Source organism: Pelmatolapia mariae, linkage group LG3_W, assembly GCF_036321145.2.
Source record: "Pelmatolapia mariae isolate MD_Pm_ZW linkage group LG3_W, Pm_UMD_F_2, whole genome shotgun sequence".
Classification (NCBI taxonomy): Eukaryota; Metazoa; Chordata; class Actinopteri; order Cichliformes; family Cichlidae; genus Pelmatolapia; species Pelmatolapia mariae.
Window position 1 is genome coordinate 15,600,322 of NC_086229.1, and position 17,087 is coordinate 15,617,408.

At 42.1% G+C, this 17,087-nt stretch overlaps 1 long non-coding RNA gene across 1 annotated transcript; it reads left to right on the forward strand.

The window, feature by feature from the left end:
• The first annotated feature begins 225 nt into the window (after window positions 1-225).
• Window positions 226-717, forward strand: LOC134616000 (uncharacterized). The gene is made up of 3 exons (XR_010091381.1): window positions 226-323; window positions 469-514; window positions 621-717. It is a non-coding gene; the product is annotated as an uncharacterized LOC134616000 (long non-coding RNA).
• Window positions 718-17,087: the final 16,370 nt, after the last annotated feature.

A 17,087-nucleotide genomic window follows, 5' to 3' on the forward strand; every position in this document is an offset into this window, starting at 1 on the left:
ACTCAACAAAGCAGCGGATTTAAAACACATCTTCAACCTGGAGCCTCAGAAACTGTCACACATCAAGGTTTCATTATTTCTACACATCACTAAGTCCTCAGGATCAACACAGCTCATCTCTACAGTTCTGTTTGAGCTGCTCTGTTGGACCAAAGAGTTAAATCAGCTCCACTGAAACCTGCTGATATTCACATGACCTCAGATGAGCTGCTTCCTCCAAACAAACTGAATGACTGTGTGGATCTGTTCATCAGTCATGTTGAACATGAACAGCTTTGCAGGATGAAGAAAACAGCACAAGTATAGTAATACTTCAAATAATTGTAAGCATTTTTTTCTTCAACAATATTCTAAAAGTGCATCTGAAGCCTCGTGATATAGTTGAATCTCTGATTTCTGTCTTTATTGATAATGTTGATTTCTACTTTGTGATCTGTGTTTTAGTTCTTGATTTGTTTGCTATCTCAGCATGTAGAGTTCCAGTCTTACTGGATTACTCCAAGTTCTGTTTGCTGTGAGTTTTCAATGTTTCATTATTTTGAATTGTTGGTCTTTCTTTAGCTCCAGTTTCACCAGTGTGTTGTCTGTGTGTTTAGTTCTGATCTTCATCTTTGCTTCAGAAAGAAGCTGACCGACAACATGACAGCAGCATCTTACAGGCCTGAGGACAGCCTGGAGGAGAGGATAGAAGGGCAGAGGACAGGGGGAAAGACTAGAATACATAAATACATACATATATACATAAATAAACACATAAATCAGGAGGAAGGTACTGATTTTGATTCAGACCAGGTCTTGTGTTAGATTTTTAGCTGTAACCTGACAGGACCTAACCAGAGATGATGTAATAGAAGTGAACCGATTCTGGTGATTTGCAGGTTCATAATTTACATTTTAAGATTTCAAAATACTGACTCTGAATCGTTAAATTAAAACTTCGGTTTTCTTCAGTTTTTAATGTTAGTAAGAAAAAACCTAAACTTTCAGAGGTCCAGGTTACCGAGGAGACAGTACTCCGTCTTTAACATCATCCAAAGAAACACCTCAGACTTCAGATCAGATCCATGAAAATTCAGAATAAGACTAATTGTTATTAAAATGTCTCAAACATTCAAAGACATGATTTTCTGTTTTCCTGTCTGTGAGCCAGAATTATCATGGATAAAAGCAGCAGTGTAAGTGTGTATGAGGCATGTTGTATGTTTTGAAGAAAGTCTTTCAGACTTGAAGTCTGCTGACTGTAAAATAAATAGCATGTCAGGGGTAATACAGAAACCCCTCATCACTGATCACACGCAAATTTCAACATGTTGACCTCTAACCCCTGTTTAGTCTATAACTCTTAATACATTTAACTCTTAATTTAAGTTTTTTTTTTTGTTATTGTTAAATATTGAGTGACAAAAAAAGTCTTAAATCTAACTTTGCTGAAGTTGTAGGAACCCTGCTTCCATCCTCAAACACCAGGAGAATCCCAAGACGAGAACTGCTGGTGACCAAAAGGATCACGAAGGCTCATCTCACATTTGCCAAAATGATCTCAATGATCCCCAAGTCTTCTGGGAAAATAATCTGTGCACTGGCGAGACAAAAGGCTCATCTTTCTGGAAAGTCTTAGTCCCCTTACATCTGCACTGAAAATAACAGCATTTCATAAAAAGAACATCATACCAACAGTCAAACATGGCGGTTGTAGTGTGATGGTCTGGGCTGCTTTGCTGCTTCTGGACAATTTGTCTCACTTGATGAACATGAATTCTGCTCCCTGTCTGATAATCCTGAAGGAGAATATGAAGCTATCAGTTCATGCCCTTTAGCTCACTCAGATTATGCAACAGGGTAATGATGCAGAAAGCCCACCTCTGAAAAACAACATGAACATTTTGCAATGGTGTCGTCTTAGCACAGACTTTAGTCTGAGCCCGACCTTAAACTGCTGGATTAAAACATTCAAACATATTGTTGAAATATAAATAAATATAAAAACATGTTTAAAATGTTCATGCTTGTACTTTCATCATGTTATTCAGAAATGTTAACCTGTTGTAACTGTGAAGCTCATCAACTTCACACTTGGCAGAATATCACCCTAACAGTACTCTGAAAGACCAGGTAACACAGAACAGAGGAAGATGAGACAGGAGGAGGAATCGACACTCTGGGAGCCAAACACATGAGAATACATGAAAATCTGTACAGAAACAATGAGACTTTAATGTGATAAAGGTTTCTGTGGCTTCTTGTTGAACATGTGTTTCAAAGGCAGTGTGCAGCTAAGACTCATTGAAAAAAAAATAGAGAAAAGGCTAAATAAAAACCAAAGATTCAGAAAAAACAACATAATGCCTTTGTCCTTTGTCCTGTCCCAGCAGAGTGCAGCCTGCTAGCTGCACGCTAGCTTCGGGTACTCCTGGGTGAAGGTTAAACAAGAGGACATTAAAGTTCATTCTATCATAAAGAGGAAATTAATATAATAAAACCAAAGTTCATTATCTAGACAATGGCACCTGAGAAACTGTTACTTTTAACATCACTGTTTTCGATCTGATTATGTCTCCCTTTCTCCAGACGTAACATGTGTCTCTCCCAATGTTTCCCTGTGTGGGGTTTTTCAGAGTCAGACTGATATCAGCACGATCCTATTGGAAAACTATCAGTCACACCAAAAGTGCCCGTGTCGCAAAGTCGACTTAAGGAGCGGCTGACGGAAGCAGATTCAGCCAAATGGAGAAGGAGAGCCCTGGGCGGATGGTGGCATGTCAACAACGTAGCTGAAGATTTGGAGAACATGTCCTCAAAGCCTCAGCAGCTTCAAGAGGCCTGAACCTAAAAAAGAAAGGAAGAAACCGTCTAAACAGAGCAAATCTCCCAGACTCGCTCTTCCCAAAAATGGCAACACGGCAGTTTCATTAAAACCTCTAGGAGGAGCTCCAGTGCCTCCTTTGACAGCAAAGTCACTGATCACTCCTCAGACTGTCAAACGCTCTCTGGCGGCGTTTAAAGACATTTTTGCTTCAGTCATAGAGTCTTCGACTGCGGACAGACGTCAGACTAACAGATGTAATGTCAGATCACGTCCGTCTGAGGAAATCTGTGTAGCAGGCAGTAACACTCATGCAGCTGACAACAGCCCAGACAACCAGGAGACCACACAAGACAGCAGGTATCAGCTACATAACATGCAAGGAAAAGCCGGAATTACTCTTAACCTCTTCCTTTGTTAGAGTTTCAGTATATTTCTGACTGTCGTTCATCTTTTATCAGCAGGTCACAAGCCCCCTGAGTTTGATGGGTGAGTCTGACAGATAAAATTAATTCATGATGAGAGCCAGGACTGCCAAAATGAAATAAATATATAATTAAATAATTAATTAAATGTGTCAATAATTAATTACATGTGTCATAACTATTTATTTAATTAATTCCAATAATAATTAATTATTGCCACATTTAATTAATTATTTAATGGTGTATTTAATTAATTCATTATGGCAGTCCTGGCGTTCCATACAAGAGACTCACCTGACATGAAATAGTGTTGAAAACTATATGTGAGACCCCCAAAAAACACAAGAACAAGAAGAACTACGACAGCTGTGGCCCAAAGTGGAAGTTTTTCTGTGGAGAAACAAAAAATAAATGAATAAATAAATTATGACCTTTGAATTGTGAAGTTAATCTGAGCCACTGTCCACCAGCTCTGACCTCTGACATAGTGCAGCACTACTTTCTGTCTCAGGATGTCTTTGTCCCTGTAAATGGTGCAGATGTATCCTCCTGTGTCTCTCTGTGGGCTGTTTCAGGGTCAGACTGAAGTTTTCAGCAGGTCTTCATTCATTTCTGTTCGGTCTCTGTAAAACTTGTCCTGTTTCATAAGTTTGCCACCTTTGTTTGAATACTCCTGAACTATCAAGAGTTCACGGTCAGAGCGAGTCCACTCCACTCTGGTGTTCTCAGGCAGGTCAGGTGTTGTTTTGCAGGGCAGGGTGACAGACTCTGAGCCTTCCTCCACCTTCACCTCCACGTGATGATCTGAAAGGACAAGAAACCACAATATCAAATATAGGACCAATAGCAGTCACACTCATGGCAAATGACAAGTTTCTGCATTTCTGACCTCTGACTTCACTAATGTGGCTCACTACTCTTTGCTTTGAGTGGTAACTAAACTGGAATTTATGAACTGCTGCTACAGCTACAGACAATTGAGGGATCATAATGAATGTTTCAGTGTTTTAAAAGAAATCTTGAGTTTTTCCATCATGGACAATATGTAAAAAGTCTACTGACATTTGTCTCCCTGAGAAGAGAAAACAACTCTGCACACCTAAAAGAATGCAATGCCATATACCACAGAGGCTGTATCAGTAAGATCTTATTTTAGTTTACTTTCCTGCTCATGTTTGTTGTTTCATTTTAAGGTTTGGTCCATTGGAAATCTTTCTGTTAGGTTAATCAAGACTGTTGCGGCTCCTCCAACCAAAGGCTGCGGCAGGCTGAACATGAGGACACAGATGGCGCGCAACAATAAACGCATAAAATACACTTCTGTAACATTTGCTCCTTTTATTCCACATGCAACTGTCCAATATACAAATCAGCACAGGGGATTAACTATTAAACAAATGCACAGACTGCACAAACAAATAACTGCAACTCACAATGGCTGCACTAATTACTATGCCAAATTACAACTTGGCCTATGGCATCAATTAGTGCACAAATATACAAAAAACATCAAGTTACAGTCAAAATCTATCAAAAGCATTCAAGCTGCGGTCAACAGAAGGTTTTGCCTCATGCTCACCCTACCTTTCTGCTCATCAACATCAGGTGCAGTGAACAGGTGAGTGCAACCACATTTATCATCTAACACACCCATGAGACACGCCCCACACCCGTGCACCACTACAGTGAGTCCATTTAAACCAACACAGTCAAAAAAGAGCAACTCATGGCTCCTACAAAGACTTTCAGAACTATTCAGAAAAAACTTGGCTTTCTTGTTGCTTTTGGGACTATTTGAGCTTCATCTACTGTACTGACTTTTACTCTTTCATGCAGCAGGTTTGACCTTTGACCTGCAGCTGGATGTCACTCAGTCTCTGTTCTTCTCCTCCAGCACTGATGGAGCAGGTGTAAATACCGCTGTCAGTCAGTTTGGGTTTCCTCAGAGTGAGGCTGAAGTCTTTTGTGTTTAATGCATAACGACTCATTGATGTGCGCCCACTGTAGCGCTGGTTTTGCCCTTTAAGATCGTCTCCTCCTTTTCCTTGTAGGTGGACAGATTTGGGATTGAGGTCACTGCGAGTCCACATCACTGTGGGATTGTCCTCAGGTATCGAACCTTTGTAAACATAGTGCAAGAGGACAGAAGTCTCCCCCTCATATACCTCCACCACCACAGCCAGAGCATGCTGGGAAACTGTGAAGACACAACAACAGAAATCAAAGGAATGTTTGGGTTTGATTTAGTGTTGAAATAATAGATTACAAGTAACATTATCTTTAGGGAACATTTTACAAAGAAATGACAACATTTTAATCTTTACATATTTAAATAGAGTGAAAAGGCTGCTGTGTCTGAAGGAGCTCTCGATGTATCAAGAACAGTTTAATGCTCCTCAGCACAGATTATCCAAGTGTCCTTTTCTGTCCTGAATGCAAGAACACATTCTCCCAAAACACTCCTAAGGAAACATTTGGGTTAGGTCCCAGCTGCAAAAATCAGAATCAGAATCAGAAAGGGTTTTATTGCCAAATGTTGAGCAGGTTTACAACATTAGGAAATTGCTGCGGTACTTAGTGCAAACATACTGTTATACAACTCTTAAATAGACATAAAAATAAGAATTAAAAGTGCTAAGAGGATAGATACGTATGTACATGAGTGCAGGTGGTGATCAGTGCCAAACATGAAATGATGCAGTGAACACAGCGTAGGGTCATGTATTAGTGGTGGGAACAGTCATATGGTTATTGTTCATGAGTCCAACAGCAGAGGGGAAGAAACTGTTCTTGTGGCAAGAGGTTCTGGTGCGAATGGACCGGAGCCTCCTGCCTGAGGGGAGCAGGTCAAACAGACTGTGTCCAGGGTGAGAAGGGTCAGCTCTGATCCGAGCTGCACGCCCCAGTGTCCTGGAGGTGTACAGGTCCTGCAGAGATGGGAGTCTGCAGCCAATCACCTTCTCAGCAGAGCGCACAACACGCTGCAGTCTCTGTTTGTCCCTGATAGTGGCTCCAGCGTACCACACGGTGATGGAGGAGGTGAGGATGGACTCGATGATTGCAGTGTAGAATTGCATCATCGTCCGTGTTGGCAGGTTGAATTTCTTCAGCTGCCTCAGGAAGTACATCCTCTGCTGGGCTTTCTTTGTGACGGAGGTGATGGTGGGCTCCCACTTCAGGTCCTGGGTGATGGTGGTACCCAGGAAGCGGAATGAGTCCACAGAGGTGATGAGGGTGTCAGTCAGGATGATGGGGGGGAGTGGGGCTGTGTGCTTCCTGAAGTCCACAATAATCTCCACTGTCTTCTGGGCATTCAGCACCAGGTTGTTGTGGCTGCACCAGGACACCAGACGTTCAACCTCCCTCCTGTAGGCAGACTCATCCCCGTCCGAGATGAGTCCAATAAAGGTGGTGTCATCTGCAAACTTGATTAGCTTGACAGACTGGTGGGTGGAGGTGCAGCAGTTTGTGTACAGGGAAAAGAGCAGAGGAGAAACAACACAGCCCTGAGGGGAGCCGGTGCTGATGGTCCGGGAGTCCGAGACATTCTTTCCCAGCCTCACATGCTGCTTCCTGTCCGTCAGGAAGTCAGTGATCCACCGGCAGATGGGATCAGGCACATTCATCTGGGAAAGCTTGCCTTGGAGATGGTCTGGAAGGATGGTGTTGAAGGCAGAGCTGAAGTCCACAAACAGGATCCTGGCGTAGGTTCCTGGGGAGTCCAGATGCTGCAGGATGAAGTGTAGAGCCATGCTGATAGCGTCGTCTACAGACTTGTTGGCTCTGTATGCAAACTGCAGGGGGTCCAGGAGGGGGGCCGTGAGGGTCTTGAGGTAGGAGAGAACCAGGCGCTCAAATGACTTCATGACCACAGATGTCAGAGCCACAGGTCTGTAGTCATTTGGGACAGGGATTAGCAGGCAGGCACATGACATGCCTGCAGTGAGGAGTTGAAAATGCCAGAAAACACTGGGGCCAGCTCGTTTGCACAGTGTCTGAGGGTGGCAGGAGACACACCGTCTGGGCCAGGAGCTTTTCCAGCATTCAGACTCTTGAACTGCTTCCTCACATCTGCTTCATGAATATGAAGAGTTGTGGTGGTAGAAGGTGGTGTGAAATCCTCCTTGGTGTGTGGTGTGGAGGGAGGTGTTGTAGGTGAGGTGTTGGTGATGGCTCTGTGAAGGGGGGAGAGGTGGGGGAATGAGTGTCCAAAGTGTCTCTATTGTTGGGGCCGTTGGAGGTGTGAAGGCTGCTTGATGGCTCGTCAAAACGGCAGTAAAAGTCGTTAAGGGTGTTGGCCAAGAGCAAGTCATCAGTGGAGTGGGGGGTTTTAGGCTTGTAGTTGGTGATATTCCTAAAACTTTTCCACACAGAGGCCGAGTCATTCTCTGAGATCTGCTGCTGCATCTTCTCAGAGTGCTGATGTTTAGCAATGTCCACTTCTTTAGTGAACCTGTACTTGGCCTCTCTGTAGCAGTCCCTGTCTCCGCTTCTGAATGCCTCTCTCTTTTCCAGCCACAGCTTTTTGAGTTTAGGAGTAAACCAGGGTTTGTCATGGTTATAACTCACCCTGGTGCGTGATGGCACAATGCTCTCCTCACAGAAGTGGATATAGGAGGTGACAGTGTCAGTAAACTCGTCCAAGCTGTTAGAAGCAGCCTTCATTGTGTCCCAGTCTGTGGTCTCCAAACACGTGCGAAGCTCCTCCACAGCCTCGTTGCTCCACAGTTTTTTAGTCCTCACGACAGGTTTGGAGAGCTTCAGCCTCTATCTGTACGCCGGGATCAGGTGGATCATGACGTGGTCAGAAAGTCCGAGTGAAGCGCGGGGTACCGCGCGATAGGCCCCGCTGATCGTGCTGTAGCAGTGATCCAATGTCCTCTCCTCTCTGGTCGGGCATTTAATATACTGCTTGTATTTGGGAAGCACAAATATTATAAAAATTAAAAATATAAAAATATAAAATATAAAAATTAGTGCACAAATATACAAAAAACATCAAGTTACAGTCAAAATCTATCAAAAGCATTCAAGCTGCGCTCAAGCTGCGGTCAACAGAAGGTTTTGCCTCATGCTCACCCTACCTTTCTGCTCATCAACATCAGGTGCGGTGAACAGGTGAGTGCAACCACATTTATCATCTAACACACCCATGAGACACGCCCCACACCCGTGCACCAATACAGTGAGTCCATTTAAACCAACACAGTCAAAAAAGAGCAACTCATGGCTCCTACAAAGACTTTCAGAACTATTCAGAAAAAACTTGGCTTTCTTGTTGCTTTTGGGACTATTTGAGCTTCATCTACTGTACTGACTTTTACTCTTTCATGCAGCAGGTTTGACCTTTGACCTGCAGCTGGATGTCACTCAGTATCTGTTCTCCTCCTCCAGCACTGATGGAACAGGTGTAAATACGGCTGTCAGTCAGTTTGGGTTTCCTCAGAGTGAGGCTGAAGTCTTTTGTGTTTAATGCATAACGACTCATTGATGTGCGCCCACTGTAGCGCTGGTTTTGCCCTTTAAGATCGTCTCCTCCTTTTCCTTGTAGGTGGACAGATTTGGGATTGAGGTCACTGCGAGTCCACATCACTGTGGGATTGTCCTCAGGTATCGAACCTTTGTAAACATAGTGCAAGAGGACAGATGTCTCCCCCTCATATACCTCCACCACCACAGCCAGAGCATGCTGGGAAACTGAAGACACAACAGAAATCAAAGGAATGTTTGGGTTTGATTTAGTGTTGAAATAATAGATTACAAGTAACATTATCTTTAGGGAACATTTTACAAAGAAATGACAACATTTTAATCTTTACATATTTAAATAGAGTGAAAAGGCTGCTGTGTCTGAAGGAGCTCTCGATGTATCAAGAACAGTTTAATGCTCCTCAGCACAGATTATCCAAGTGTCCTTTTCTGTCCTGAATGGATGAACACATTCTCCCAAAACACTCCTAAGGAAACATTTGGGTTAGGTCCCAGCTGCAAAAATGGACGACTAGGAGCAGAAATAGCTTTAAATGATCAACTGAAAACGTTCCAACATGCAGAGATGTAGTCAGTGTTGGGAGTAATGGAATACATGTACTGACATATTTAAAATACACAATATGAGAAACTATTCCGTTACAGTTAACGTTTACATAGGTGGTAATCAGAATACAGTTACTTTGTTGAAATAAATGCACGGCGGTCTTTTCCTGTTTTATATATTATAGGCTACTTAGGTTGTCCCCACTCTATGCCTTCTCCAATGTTGGTGATTAGACAAGTTCAGGTGCAGGTTTAGCTCAGTTGGATGAGCATGTACACATATATCACATGTTGCATGCATATCGCTGTTTCGAGCATGACTCATGGCCCACTTTATTTATTTTTGTTTTTTTTACTCAAATTCCATCAGGGTTTAATAAAGTTTCTCTGATTCTGATTACCAGAAACCAAAACAAAACACATAATAAAGGCTCTAATGCAAGCGTCCTGCTGGTGGTGTCAGTTACACAATGAACCCAGAGCCAGCAGTGCACGGGCAGGAAATCATTCCTCACTTGGAAACTCCGACACCACTTCATAAGAAGAATGGGACGGCCAAAACTTCAGTATCTTTGATGTACTATTGCTGTGTGATTTCTATTACTATTCATTAAGGCTGCTTGCTACAGAGCTAACATTGTTAGTTGGAGTTAGTTGATGTTAGTTCATAGACTGCAGACTGTCAGGCTGTTTCTCAGTACTCATGTATGCGAGTCCGTACTCCAGTCGTCACTTGTCCAGACTTTGTAAGTTCACACGGGAGTCCGGACTCCCGGAGAACGCAGTGCGATCGTCCCACAACTGAAATTGCCGTGTACTTGATGGTATCACTGGAGTTTTTATTGCCATCCCCTCTTAATTTAACTGTGATTAATGTTTGCAATGGAAATTACACATGACACAAAAATTACACATGTAGTAGATTTCTTTGAGAGGAAAAGATCATTTGAATTGAACAAATATTTAAAATATAATGTCATCATTTTTGAAGCAGCCTTCAGGATCTCCAAGTATTAACATGCTGTTTTTAGACTTGGTGGATAGCATTAACAACCTGCTAGCTGCAAATAATCATGTGCAGTTCAACATGATTATTAACAGACAAAAAGAAAACATATTACTGATACAAAAATACTTTTCTAAACAAGATCGCTGCAAAAAGTGCAGCCTTACCTAATGTCCACCATACTGTTACTCATCTTATATTATGATTTAGGCTTAGAGTCCTGCCGTATCAAAAGATGCCAGCTGAGCTGGTTCATGCATCTTACAAGGATGCCTCCAAACGGAGGTTTTTCTAGGCATGTCCTAATGGAGGAGGACCAGGGCAGAACTGGGACTCGCAGCTTCAGTTAACATTGACACACTTTGGCAACAATAGCAGATATAGGTGTCCACTTCATTGCATGTTCCTGTCACCTGTCTGAGAATGATGTTGTGATATAAAGGATTATCACACCTGTCAATAAAGCCTTTTATCTGCAGCCATGACCTGTCACCGAGCTAGCTTAGCACGGCTAGTTAGCCTCTCAAAGCTCAAACTTTCAACACAAAGTTGGTCCAGACTTTCTCACACCACCCCTCGCTCTCCTACAAATAAAGCCATCATTACATCGGTAATTTCACACACTGTGTGTATCTACCTGTGCGATAATGATCAAACTTCGGTCTGAGTGCAAGATAAACATTGTTTACAGAGTTTCTTACACACCTTTAAAGGCACTTGTTGAGGTGTGAAGGTGGTTTATTCAAAGACGCAGACCTGACACTGAGAGGCAGACTGTCATGTTCGCGTACCGGCAGGCAAGGAGAAGAGGACCCAAAATGCAGGTTTCAGTGAGACGAGGTAGAGCTCAAAGTACCGCTTTATTAGCAAGTTGCCGGTAAACAGTGGACCAAACTAACCTGGGAGAAATACAAGCTAATGGGCAGACACACACTGACCAAAAACAGAGTGCAGACTGAAGATGAGTAGACATCAACGATACGACAGAGAACAAAGGTAACACAGGACTAATATACACACGGCAGTAATCAAGGGATGAGGCACAGGAGGGTGAACACACCTGGGAGAAATCACAGCTGACGAGACAGGGGAATAGTAAACTGAACACACTGACACCAGATACGAACCTCCAAAGTAAAACAGGAAACCAGAAACAACTTACAAAGAGGCAGAAGATGCGGCACTTAATCTAAGATAATAATCAACACTAAAGAAACATACCAAAATATAAAGAACTGAAGAAGCTGGGTCAGAATGATCCAGAACCGTGACACAGACAGAATATAACACATGAAACTCAATGCTGAACATGAGACACAAATCCTGAAACACGAATGAACAGAAACATGGAACTCTAATCATCATCATCAACATCATCATCAGCACAAGCACTACAAGAGAATAAGAAAACAATCCATAATGCAAAAACACACCAAAACATAACAACTCAAAATACTTTATCAAACTGACCCAGAACCGTGAAAGTTTTCTGATCCTGCAAAGAGACTGAGGACAACAAAGCCCAGAGAACATGAGATACACAACATCCAACATTCAGACTCCAACAGCCTCCATAAATGAAGACTACCAGGTTGGCCCAGTTATACTAGGGCTGGGCCATATCATACCGTTATAATGTTAGGCAATGATTAAAAGAAAAATGAAAATACCGAATATGGATAACCTGCCTTTCTGAACAGATTTTAGGTGGCACACGGCGCTCAAAAATCTGCCAAAAATGTTTTAGTATGACTTTGCTGAGCTATGCAGCCGCACTGCTTGATGGACTGTTGGAGCATTACGGCTACCATAGTCGGAGCCTCGCAGTGATACGGTGCTTCAACGTAATATTACTGCATTGTGTGTGTTTAACCTCATTTTAAGTTTTGTGGATATTATTCATGGTTATGCTGAGGATATGTCAGCCAATTTCCACTGGAAATGCCTTTTGGTTAAACTGTCAGCGAGGAATTTGCATTTGCACTGTTACATTTTTATATAACTTTAATGCACATAAAAAACAGCTGCTTGTTTAAGTGAAAACACATTAATGGGGTTTTTGCACTAATAAAGTTGTGGAGTTGTAAAGTATTTTGTCGAGTGTCATTTATAGCGTCATTTATATCGTTATCGCAAATTTTCAAATATATATCGTGATAAATATTTTGGGCCATATTGCCCTGCTCTACTAGATATGAGCATACTTTACATAACTGTGTATGAATGATGATCAAGAGACAAACTTTGAAGATGCAGAGCATGATGTCGCATCATCAGACTGTAAACAAACATCCACCAGGCTTCTTTGCTGGCAGAGGTGATGATTCTCCCATCAGGGATCAGTAGAGTGTATTAACCTGTGGTATAAGCAGCAGTCAGTGAAATATTACTGTTTCACATAAGAAATCTAGCACATGAAAGCCAGGGTGGGAGGGATCTCTGCAAACTGACTCACCTCTGCAAGTGTGAAGCTCAACAAAGATCTGACTCTGCAGTCACAGACAAACAAAAAACTCCAGCTGGGAGATAGAAAACGCTGTCTGGGTCTTGCTGCATGTTGCTGGTCAGAGTCCCACATTAGCAGAGTGCTGCTTGGTCCCACTGACCCATGTGGACAGTGACTGTGGAGAACTGTTCTGGAAAACAGAAAAGAGAATTAAAATGACAAAAAGCCAAACAGGATTTCCACAAAGACTCTCTTGGAATCAGCAATCAGAAAATCATATTCATATTACAATTAAATATGACCAGGCTCCTTAAATGTAAGCAGTTAAGATCTGATTTGATTTACATCCTTCACACAGCACATTTCTCCAGGCTGTCAGGTAAACATAGAATTAATCTCAGGTAACATGACTCACAGTAGAGATTCAGTAAGAAAGATTGCCAGCTCTAATATTATTACCACACAATCCAAGGACACAACAGCTCAGATTTCTAGAAGTATTTAAACAAATGTCTTCTGAATATTCAATTCATGTTCACAGTGGGAGGGTAAATAAAGTCTGCAACACAGAAAGAGCTGTGATCAAGCTATTTATTACAGCGCCAACACACATCAAAATTATACAGGGAGTGCAGAATTATTAGGCAAATGAGTATTTTGTCCACATCATCCTCTTCATGCATGTTGTCTTACTCCAAGCTGTATAGGCTCGAAAGCCTACTACCAATTAAGCATATTAGGTGATGTGCATCTCTGTAATGAGAAGGGGTGTGGTCTAATGACATCAACACCCTATATCAGGTGTGCATAATTATTAGGCAACTTCCTTTCCTTTGGCAAAATGGGTCAAAAGAAGGACTTGACAGGCTCAGAAAAGTCAAAAATAGTGAGATATCTTGCAGAGGGATGCAGCAGTCTTAAAATTGCAAAGCTTCTGAAGCGTTATCATCGAACAATCAAGCGTTTCATTCAAAATAGTCAACAGGGTCGCAAGAAGCGTGTGGAAAAACCAAGTGTAACAGCAGTCTGGCGAGGCGGGAGCGGCTAGCCGGTCCAGCAGGCATGTGGTGTGGAGGTTAGCTGAAATACCCGAAGCCAGTCGGTTAAATCCAATAACAGACCTTTATTTGGTGTCAGCAACAATACACCATACAAGCCAGGTCTCCACGGCTCCACTCTGTCCGTACATATATGTGCGGGGATCGGTAGTCGCAGGCGCCAGGCCGTTACAACAGTAAGGTTTCTTAGAGAAAAAGAACATGAGCAGCATGGAAATGGATGCCGCTAACAACACACACCCACTAGGAGACTCCCACAACTACTACAATAGTAGGGCAACCCCCCCCCCCCCCCCCCCCTAGTGGTGCTATGACCCAAAAGGGTTGTTACACAAGGCGCAAAATAACTGCCCATGAACTGAGAAAAGTCAAGCGTGCAGCTGCCAAGATGCCACTTGCCACCAGTTTCGCCATATATTCAGAGCTGCAACATCACTGGAGTGCCCAAAAGCACAAGGTGTGCAATACTCAGAGACATGGCCAAGGTAAGAAAGGCTGAAAGACGACCACCACTGAACAAGACACACAAGCTGAAACGTCAAGACTGGGCCAAGAAATATCTCAAGACTGATTTTTCTAAGGTTTTATGGACTGATGAAATGAGAGTGAGTCTTGATGGGCCAAATGGATGGGCCCGTGGCTGGATTGGTAAAGGGCAGAGAGCTCCAGTCCGACTCAGACGCCAGCAAGGTGGAGGTGGAGTACTGGTTTGGGCTGGTATCATCAAAGATGAGCTTGCGGGGTCTTTTCGGGTTGAGGATGGAGTCAAGCTCAACTCCCAGTCCTACTGCCAGTTTCTGGAAGACACCTTCTTCAAGCAGTGGTACAGGAAGAAGTCTGTATCCTTCAAGAAAAACATGATTTTCATGCAGGACAATGCTCCATCACACGCGTCCAAGTACTCCACAGCGTGGCTGGCAAGAAAGGGTATAAAAGAAGAAAAACTAATGACATGGCCTCCTTGTTCACCTGATCTGAACCCCATTGAGAACCTGTGGTCCATCATCAAATGTGAGATTTACAAGGAGGGAAAACAGTACACCTCTCTGAACAGTGTCTGGGAGGCTGTGGTTGCTGCTGCACGCAATGTTGATGGTGAACAGATCAAAACACTGACAGAATCCATGGATGGCAGGCTTTTGAGTGTCCTTGCAAAGAAAGGTGGCTATATTGGTCGCTGATTTGTTTTTGTTTTGTTTTTGAATGTCAGAAATGTATATTTGTGAATGTGGAGATGTTATATTGGTTTCACTGGTAAAAATAAATAATTGAAATGGGTATATATTTGTTTTTTGTTAAGTTGCCTAATAATTATGCACAGTAATAGTCACCTGCACACACAGATATCCCCCTAAAATAGCTAAAACTAAAAACAAACTAAAAACTACTTCCAAAAACATTCAGCTTTGATATTAATGAGTTTTTTGGGTTCATTGAGAACATGGTTGTTGTTCAATAATAAAATTATTCCTCAAAAATACAACTTGCCTAATAATTCTGCACTCCCTGTATTAGTTTATGTGTTTTTAACTGGGTTTTAATTTAAACAAACTATACGGTTTTTAATTAAACTATTTTTATCACTTCGGTGTATCTCAACATTCAGTTATGCAGACATATGTGTTCTTAAAATCAATTCTTTGTTTTGCGGGCGAAGTGGAAGCCGTTTTGCTTCACAGTGCACCTTAACAAAGAGGGGATGCTTTTTATTTACATCTAGTCAAAAGTGTTGGTAATAGTGTTTTAATCACACTAATTTTATAATTCTGACAATATCTCAGCTTGCAGCGATGCATGCATTTTATTTTAAAAACGGCACAAGTGGGAATTTCTTCTGAATGGGTAATGTCAGCTTGTTCACAAGTGTTTCCTTTAATCAAACCACTAGTTTTAATTTAAATAGTTTTTACGCATCTACTGGGGTTTCTTTCACGGGTTGATGAGATTATTTTATTCGGGATTTCGGAATGTTGAACTAAGAGTGAGACAGGGGCTACTACTATCTTGTTATTGTTCTCATTTTCAGAGGGAGACATGCAAGCATGGGCCCTCTCAGACTCGCCAGACTCCGAATTGCCCGAGTATTACTTTGACACCCACTGTGATGATGTGATGCTGAGGCTCAAGACATTCCGATTCATCCCCGCCACACGCCTGTTTGTACGCTCATACACAGTCGATGGGACTGGAACACAATTCAGCAGGATTGCAGAACACACCATGACTGAACTGAGATCATCACAACATATAGTGTGATGGAAATTCAGTTTCCAGTAGCACAGCACCGACAGAACTTGCATGTTACAGATACGCTAAGGGAAATGAGAGTAAGGATATAAGCACACAGCCCCACTCCACTGACGACCTGCTGTTGGCCAACACCCTCAACGACTCTTACTGCTGGTTTGATGAGACATCAAGCAGCCTTGACACCTCCACCTTCCCCAACAATAGAGACACTTTGGTCCATCATCCCCCCACCTCCCCACTCCCACCAGCACAGAGCCATCACCACCATCAAAGACTTCACCCACAGGAGCCCCCTCCTCACTCCACAGCTATGAGGATTTCACACCACCTTCTCCCACTACAACCCTTCATATTCATGATGTGAGGACGCAGTTTGACCCTTTAGACCTACTAAAGAACCCAGTCCGCCTGAGCTTATCGTTATATTTTTACATGTTGTAGTGCCATTTCTGGGAGTATTTTAAGTTGCTATACATCAATACAACCATTATATCCCAAATTTTAATCATATGTATGCATTAAGTCATCAGTAACTACATAAATTGCAATAGTGGTATTTTTACACAAATTTCTAGTTAAAGTAATTTCAGAGGTTCATCCCTGAAAATTGTAAATGTAAAAAAGTTGCATAAAACAGTTTCCAAATTAATTTTGAGTGTCTTCATAGTTTTATTTTTGAGATACACCAATTTGTATATACTGCAGCCACCAACTTTGAAATTCTCATTTACATGACTTATTTAAACATTCTCCTCTTGAATGCAAAATTCTTAAAAACATCTTTTATCCTTTAAGAGTAAATAAATCTGAAAGCTGTTCCATCCTAAAAGAGTACAACAATGTGTAGTTTATGATGTTCTAAAGGTTTCAGCATCTTTTTGAATTTGTCACATGTGTGGAAAGGTATGAGTGAGCCTTTGTATCATACTGTGAGTGATGCTCGTCAGCACACAAACCCAGAGTTTCTCTACAGGAACACAGAGAGAGTTATTCCCTGTACTGTAAGGACACATTCAGCATTGTGCAGTAAATCCAGATCATCCCAGTTAAATGATTACATGGA